The sequence below is a fragment of the Ochotona princeps genome, chromosome 14, assembly GCF_030435755.1.
Source record: "Ochotona princeps isolate mOchPri1 chromosome 14, mOchPri1.hap1, whole genome shotgun sequence".
NCBI classification, from domain to species: Eukaryota; Metazoa; Chordata; class Mammalia; order Lagomorpha; family Ochotonidae; genus Ochotona; species Ochotona princeps.
This window is the reverse complement of record NC_080845.1, coordinates 33,397,425-33,406,278: the sequence shown is the minus strand read 5'-3', so window position 1 is coordinate 33,406,278 and position 8,854 is coordinate 33,397,425. Positions and strand designations below refer to the sequence as shown.

The following is an 8,854-nucleotide window of genomic DNA, read 5'->3' as shown; positions in this document are numbered from 1 at the left end:
TAGATAATATTACTTGTGAATTTCAGGGTTCTTATTGGGATTGTTCTCTCTGTGTGTGTTTATTTAAGGCTTTAGGAGTTTCTTGTGGTACTAATACTGTGAGAACATACTGCAGACATTCCTATCAAAAACGGTTCCAACATAGTAACCTCAGTTTCTTAATATTCTCCTAACTGTTCTCTCTCTCTCTCTCTTTTTAAAAAAGTTATTGTATTTTTATTGCAAAGTCAGATATACAGAGAGGAGGAGAGACAGAGAGGAAGATCTTCCATCCAATGATTCACTCCCCAGGCAGCCACAACCTGGCCAGAGCTGAGTCAATCTGAAGCCAGAGCCAGGAACCTCCCCCAGGGTCACCCACATGGGTGCAGGATCCCAAGGCTTTGGGCCGTCTTCAACTGCTTTCCCAGGTCACAAGCAGGGAGCTGGATGGAAGAACTGGCGCCCATATGGGAACCTGGCACGTGCAAGGAGAGGACTTTAGCCGCTAGGCCACCACGCCTGGCCCAACTGTCCTCAGACACATCTGTAGGAAAATAACCTCTCCTGGGGAGGACAGAGGTTGAGGAGAGACTGGCAGGAGAAATCGGAAGCAGTTACCCAAGGTTAGGTACACAATGAAGCAGTGACTCTATGCTCCAGAACCAAGGGACCTACCCCAGGGGCACCAACAGGTGTGCGCGGCTCCGCCTCCTCCTTTGATGGAGTGTCCAAGCCTGACCCTTCCCGCGGACAGTAGAGCAGCTCGGAGGGATGGGCAGAGGGACCATGCATGGCCCTGGAGCCCTAGAGCCATGCTTCGTGGGAATCCACTTCTCCCAGGAATGTTAACAACATGCTGTACCCCAAAGAAGAGAAGGAGAATCACTTTCTGCTCAAGGCGTGCTGGAACTACAGCTACCAGCAGGAGGTCGACAACAGGTGTGTTTTTGTCAAAAAGATCACGCAGAGGTGGACAAGCTGACCCAGATCATCACAGACTTGTTGCAGGACCCCATGCTGCCACAACCCAAGGACCACCCGTGCCTTAAGCGAGGCCACAAGGAGGCAGTGTTCTTCCAGTCCCACAATGCTTGGGCCGAGGGCGCCAAAAGGTCCCCCCCTCACTGTGGCCCCCGCTGGACGCAGTGACTGTCCCCGCCCAGCATGCCAGCCTTTATAACAGATAGTAATAAAACATCGTGATAAATATTAATGGGAAGTTAAACCGTTCTTTTGGTCTACTTCCCCTTTTTAATTAATTGCAGATATAATTAAATAACTTTTCTCTATAAAATGTTATATATTATATGATCCTGTTGTATGAACACACAGATCCACTTCTTTTAAAGTTGTATTTCTTTATTTGAAAGGCAGAGTTATGGAGAGGAGAGACACCAAGCAAGAGGGAGAGACAGTTCTTCTACCTGTTGGTTCACTACTCTAATGGTTGAATCGGCCGGGGCTAGGCCAGGCAGGAACCAGGACCGATATCCCCAACTCCCATGTGGAGGGGGCTGGATTGGAAGTGGAACAGCTGGGATAGGAGGCAGCAGCCATATGGGATGCCAGCGTAGAAGGTTGCATCTACCACTTTTACCAGCCACAATGCTGGCCTCCAGATCCACAGATGGCTACCTGCAATTCTGAAATCTGAAAAACTGGGAAAATAAATACAAAATACTTGGGTCCCTTGCACCAGCATGGGTGGCCTGAACTGAGTGCCAGGATCCTGGCTTTATCACGGGCATTTGAGGGGGGAACCAACAGATGGAAGATGACTTGTCAATCTGATCACTGCACATTTAAGTAAATAGAAAACTGTGAGAAGTCAAAGGCGTTTTGTCTTCACACAGCAGTCTTCACTGAACTTGAGGGAGGCTCTATGTAATCTTTTGCTTCTTACTGTGAAGGGTCATATGAGGAAATGTTAATATGTTTTATTGTGGAATTCAGCTGGCAGATGTTACAAGCGATTTGTGGCTTTGGAAGGATACCCATCTAATCTATTTCTGTGTATACATAAGGACAATTTAGATTTGTGTTATCTGAGGATTGGAATTTGGACTAACACTTTGTTCTCTACTTTTCTGTATGATTGAAATTCCTTTTAAAATAGTTTTTAAAATATTTATTTTATTGTTATTTGAAAAGCAGAATTGAGAGAAAGAAAGATTGATCTTCGATTCATCAGTTCATTTCCCAAATGCCTACAAAGACCAGAGCTGAGCCAGTCCAAAGCCAGAAGCCAGGCGTTTCCTCTGAGTCTCCCACATGGATACAGGGGACCAAAGACTTGAGTCTTCCTTTGCTGGTTTCCAAGCCATAAGGAGGGAAGTAGATCAGAAGTGGAACAGCCACCATATGAACCAGTGCCATATGAAATGTTGGCACTGCAGGTAGAGGCTTAGCATCAGCTGCATTAAAATTGCTTTTTGTTTGTTTGTTTGTTTTAGAAAAACATTATTTATTTGAAAAAGTTAGAGGGAATGAAAAAAAGAAGTCTTCCAGCCTCTGGTTCACTCCCGAAATGGCCACGTGGCTAGGGCCAGGCTATTCAGATTCTAGGAGCTTAGAGCTTCTTCTGAGTCTTCCAAGTGGGTGCAGGATTCCACAGACTTGAGCCATCTTCTGCTGCTGCTTCCCTAGGCCATAAGCAGGGAGCTGGATGAAAAGTGGATCTAAAGTGGATCAAGGACCTGGCACAATAGCTCAATGGCTAAATACTTGCCTTGCACACATCAAGATCCCATTTGGGCACCAATTCTGGTCCTGGCTACTCCACTTCCCATCCAACTCCCTGCTTGTGGCCTGGGAAAGCAATAGAAGATGGCCTAAAGCCTTGGGACCCTGCACCTGCATGGAAGATCCAGAGGCAGCTCCTGGCTTCAGATCGGCTCAGCTCTGGCCATTGCAGCCACTTGGGGAGTGAACCAGGAGATGAAAGATATATCTCTCTGTATCCCTTTCTCTCTGTAAAACTGTCATCCTAGTAAAAATAAATAAATCTTTAAAAAAAGAAAGATTGGGCCCGGCGGCGTGGCCTAGTGGCTAAAGTCCTCGCCTTGAACGCCCTGGGATCCCATATGGGCGCCGGTTCTAATCCCGGCAGCTCCACTTCCCATCCAGCTCCCTGCTTGTGGCCTGGGAAAGCAGTCGAGGACGGCCCAAAGCTTTGGGACCCTGCACCCGCGTGGAAGACCCGGAAGTGGTTCCTGGTCCCCGCATCGGATTGGCGCGAACCAGCCCGTTGCGGCTCACTTGGGGAGTGAAACATCGGATGGAAGATCTTCCTCTCTGTCTCTCCTCCTCTCTGTATTTCCGGCTTTCCAATAATAATAAAATCCTTAAAAAAAAAAAAAAAAAAAAGATCAATCAGGGCTCAAACCAGTGCCCATACAGAGATACCAGCACTGTAGTCAAGGCTTAATTTGCTACACTATAGTGCCTGCCCCTGTATATTTATTTTGAAATGCAGAGTGATAGATCTTCCATCTGCTTGTTCACTCCCCAAATGGTCACAAGAGCCAGGGCTGGGCCAGATCAAAGCCAGGAGCCTGGAACTCCACCCTGATCTTCCACATGAATGCAGGGATTCTAATGCTTGGGCCATCCGCTTCTGCTTCACGGGCGTACTTTAGTGAAAAGAATCTGAATTGAAAGTGGAGCAGTTGGGATTCCAACCAGCACTGCATCTATGGAATGCCAGCACAGCAAATGCCACAACACCCACGCTGACATGAAGTTTTGCTACCATAAATAAGGAAACTGCAATCTTGTACCAAGTTAGGCATGGCTTTATTTATTCCCTAAATTAGTTGCTTTAAATAAATATGCATCCCAACTGCACATGCTCTTTCCACACCCCAACAAGTAAACCTTTGTCATCTTACTAATCCCTTGTTAGCAAACTGATCAACTTTGCCAATCACTCAAGATCGATGACTTTGTCTAGAAACTTTGTTGTGGTCCTAAATGTCTTGGTCCACATACGGCACACAGACAGCTTCTAACTTCTAAACTAAGCAATTGAAATCACCAGGAATCTTTCCACCCCATACTCAGTGGCTGTGTCACAACCTCCTGGACCTGATTTCCAGTGAACAAGCAGACTAGAGTGACCCAAAGACCATCCAGGCGCCACATCACCATTCCTTTCCAGAAAGTTCCTTTCCCCGAAAGTCACTGTGTTTGCAGTCCACCTCCTTAATCCAGCAGAGGGCAGCACAGTCACAGAAAAGCTGGCACTGTATTCATGGCCTCTAGGTGTCTGAGAGGTGTCAGAGTCGGAGGGTAACGAGACAGCCTTAATCTTGGAGTCAGGGGCGGGGAGGGTGGCAAAAGAAGGTAGGACCCATATCTGAGTACACGAACAGGGTGAAAGGTTGGCTTTACTTCTTGCTAAACTAGACCAGTTTAACCTAACATGATTAGAAGGCAAAGCCTAGAGGGATATATATATATATATATATATATATATATATATATATATATATATCAATCACGCAATCTGATCCTTGCTCTGGGCTGCACCTGGCTTGGAGATCTCATTTGCACTGCCCGCAGCTGACATGTTGGCCCAGAGCCATTGCCAGAAAAAGAAATGGAATCATCACACTTGGCCAGAATACCTAGGTGAGACTTCGGAGGCACCACTTCCCTGCGACTGCAAATACAATGGCATTCCTGGATATGGAGCAGGTGGAGTCCCGTCACACAGACAACAAAATCGGGAGGAGCATGGGAGTGGCACGTGAATGAACCCCAGGAGTGTAAAAGTCCAGTTCTTCTGACGGCTGTCGCTTCTCTTCTCTGAATACTGGCTGCAAGTGTTGTCTCCATGGGACAAGGGGGAGGAAGGCACCCAGGCACACAGAGCTGGGGGGAAGCAGAGGGCGAAAGAAGAGGAAGGGAACAAAACCAATTGGGAACACAGAGGATAGTTCTCATCTGAGGACACCCTGCTTGAATGGACTGAGCTGCCCAGGCCTATCCCAGAAGCAGGGTCAGAGTCCTGTCGCTAAATCCCCACCCGCCCTCCAGATGACCGTGTTTTATACCGTGACTCCAGTCCCCACGCCAGTCCTAACTGATGGCGCTGCAGGTAGACGTGGGGCCCAGGAGCAGACAGAACCAAAGACGGACCAGCAGCTTGCAACGTAAGTTGGCTCCAAGACAAGGGAAGGCAGCCCATTTTTCTTTCTGCCTCCGAATTATTACCCTTAAAAAAATGTGGGGAGATGAAAGAGCAACAGGGGAAGGGCCCTCCGGGGAAAGCTCAGGCGCCATGAAGCGAGTTCACGTGAAAGCAAGAAAAGGCTTTAGCCAAGAGAGAGTACTGAGCTCACAGTGTGAGCAGATGCCCTAGGTGCTGTGGATGTGGGGGAGACCTGTGTGCCTCCATTTCCAGGCCCCCGTGGTGCCCATTCTTTGCCTGCCACAGCTTCCACCTTTCTTTTAGTCCCACTTCCATCTTCCAGTCACCCTTCTTTTCTTTGAAGTAGCTTGTGGAAGTTTCTATTTTTTGCTTCCAAAAGAGCTTGTGCAACACACATCCCACTGGGGAGACCGTATTTTTTTTTTTAAGATTTATTTATTTATTTATTTGAAAGGCAGATATACAGAGAGGAGGAGAAACAGAGAGGAAGATCTTCCATCCGATGGTTCACTCCCCAAGTGACCGCAATGGCTGGAGCTGAACCTATCCCAAGCTAGGAGCCAGGAACTTCTTCCAGGTCTCCCACATGGGTGCAGGGTCCCAAGGCTTTGGGCCGTCCTCGACTGCTTTCCCACGTAACAAGCAGGGAGCTGGATGGGAAGTGGAACTGCTGGGATTAGAAGCGGAGACCATATGGGATCCCTGCGCGTGCAAGGTGAGGACTTAAACCACTCTGCAATACTATCAAGCCGGGGCCCATATGTTAGGTTTTAAATGCACTTAAAGTTCCTAAACTTCTTACGTTATTGAGCATAGCTAATTCCTGCAGCCAATTGCTCTTTTCACGATTAGTTTAAGGCGAGCCGAAACACCAGATATGATATTAGGAGGTCCTTTTATTCCAATGGCGTAGGAACGGGGGAGGGGGGGATGGGGGAAAGAGGAAGGGATACGCCTCCTGCCATGGTGGCAGGGTGGAGGCTGCCAGGGCAAGGGAAAGGGATAGGATGGATGGGGAGAGATAGGAGAGGGGAAGGGAAGAGAGAGAGAGGGAAGGAGAAGGGAGGGGCTGTGTGGGTCGTGTGTAGGCCACAGAAACTGGTGACAGATTATCTGAGCCACAGGTAGGTGGGTGTGGAATAGGGGAGGGGCCATGAGAGATAAGGCGCCAGGTTACAGCTGATTGGTGGATAGCCGGAACAGCACGAATTTCTGCAGCGCGAATTTCTGCCAGCTGTGGGAAAAGAGATGCAGGAAGCGGGTAGGGTGCAAGATGGAATGTTGGAATCACTTCTCACACCGTAACAGTACTGAGAGTGGTTAAGATTTGACCATATGGGATCCTGGTGCTTTCAAGGTGAGGATTTTAGCTGCTGGGCCACCGTGCTGGGCCCAGGAGCTCTTTTATTACCTTTTTATTTGTTTACTTATCTGAAAGGCAGAGAGCAGAACGACACAGAGCAATCTTCCATCCACTGATTCACTCCCCAAATGACCACAATAGCCGGTACCAAAGCCTCAAGAGTCCAGTACATCATCCAGATCTTCCATGAGGATGTCAGTGGCCCAAGCACAAAGGCCATCATTTGCTGTCTTCCCAGGCACAATAGCAGTGAGCTGGATCGCAGAAGTGTGACATTCAGGACTCAAACCTACATTTCAACAAGAGATGCTGTTATTATAGGTGGTACCATAACCTACTATGCCAAGATGCTAGCCCTGTAGTTCTGTCTCTCTATTGTTGTCTCCTTATGTTTCTCTTTCAAATGACTACAGATAAATAGAAAGCAGAGGGAGCTGTTCAAATTGCTCCCCCAAGTAGTCACAATGGCCAGGTAAGCCAAGTGGAAGCCAGGAGCTAAGAGATTTATCCAGATCTCCACATGGTGGCAGGGGACCATGGGATGCCAGCGTCACAGGGGGCAGCTTTACACACTATGTCACAATGCCAGCCACTATTTATGTTCCTTAACACAGTAAGTAAATAAACATTGTAAAGTCAGAACAATGTCTACACTGATCATTTTTGGAATGAGGGAACAGTCTCCTCTCTAGTGTGATGCTGCTGTTGTGGCTGGGTTTGCATGCTGCTCAGGTACCACCTGGTGGCAGCCGACTGCCCTTGCTGTGGTCCTTTACTTTGTCCTAATCCCTGTGTGTCCCACCGGCCTGTTCAGCCTCTGTGACACAAAACCACGAGGGAGTGTGGGACCAACAGCTCCTTGATTCATGCAGGAAAGAGTCCTCCCACAAGGCCAGGTCTTGGATGGGAAGTCATTTTCCCAGAGCATGACTTGTCCGTACTTGTGGTTTTCAGAGGCTTCTCCTAGCACACCTTTGAACTGGGATCTGTGCAAACTGAAGCTGCCAGGTCAGGCCACTCCAAGCCCCAGCAACTTCCTGTGCTTTCCCCACCGAGATTTCCCTCTGTCGTCCTTTCAAATGATGTCTCTGCCCTCATTCCCTGGACTGCTTTCCTACAACTTCCTGGGCCTTGACGGCACCAAAGGAGTTAGGAACCTGCATGCTCCAGGTGAGACTGGTCCCAACTACACTAGCTGGGGTTATGGGAGGTTGAGGAAGCTAGGACAGAGAGGGTGCTGAGGAAATACCTGCTGAAGCAATACACCTGCAGGGCAAGGCTAAAAGGGCTGGGGGAGTCCCAAAAGGCTAAAGGCTTCAGTGAGACGGAAGACAGGCTTAATCGTGAGCACTGGAGGGCTCAAAGGGGTGCCAGGGCAGGAACTGTTGGATTTGGAGACTTGTGAATGGGAGGGTGGTATAGTGGTGTGACAGGTTAATCCTCTGTCCTGCAGCACTGACATGCCACTGAGTACCAGTTTGTCTCAAAGTTGCTATACTTCCCATTGAGCTCCCTGCTGGTGGCCTGGTAAACAGTGGGGGATGGCCCAAAGCCTTGGGCCCCTACACCCATATGGGAGACCTGGAGGAAGCTCCTAGCTCCTGGCTTAGGGTCAGCTCAGCCCTGGCTTTGGCTTTTTGAGGAGTGAAGCAGTGGATGGAAAATCTCTGACTCTCCTCTCTGCATCTCCGCCTTTCCAATAAAAATAAATCTTATAAAGGGAGAGACTTGTGAGTTCAGCCCTCGCTGATGGGAGTGGACTAAAGGGGAAACAGAGCAGAGCAGATCAGGGATTCTGGGGGGCCTTGCTTAGGCAAACTGTAATTAGAAAGTTATGCAGGTATGACAGCTACACCCGAGTGCAGAACACAGACACACACACACACATACACAGGGACATGCAAAATCATAGACATGGGATCCAGTATGGCCCTTCCCTCGACAGCCTCCCAGCATACAGCACGGTGGACACACACAGGGACATGCACGTTTCCAGGCATGAAACACACGTGTAGCGACACACGTGATCATGTGGCACATGGAGAAACACAGACACATATACCCCGCATTCCTGCGACTTAAGGGAGCAAGAATTTTCTCCTGGTATTGTTTTTCTTGTTGATTCTGGCCAATGTAATGCCCACGTGGCATACCCACAGTTCTTAGAAAAAAAGGACAGAAACTTGAAGCCTTTCCCAAGTTGGAAACAAAAGCCTTGGCCCAGCCCAGCCCTCACACAAGCAGTCCAGGATGTCTGTGCCCATCTTTGTCTCCCTGGAACTGGAGTTCTGGCTCACATGCTGACCCAGCGACTCTCAGCCAAGTGACACAGATGCTGGCCAGGCATGAGTACA

General features: G+C 48.7%; 1 pseudogene; it reads left to right on the top strand.

Annotated features, from left to right (window-relative positions):
- Positions 1–768: 768 nt before the first annotated feature.
- LOC101522780 (DNA-directed RNA polymerase II subunit RPB9-like) lies at positions 769–1,131 on the top strand (annotated as a pseudogene).
- Positions 1,132–8,854: the final 7,723 nt, after the last annotated feature.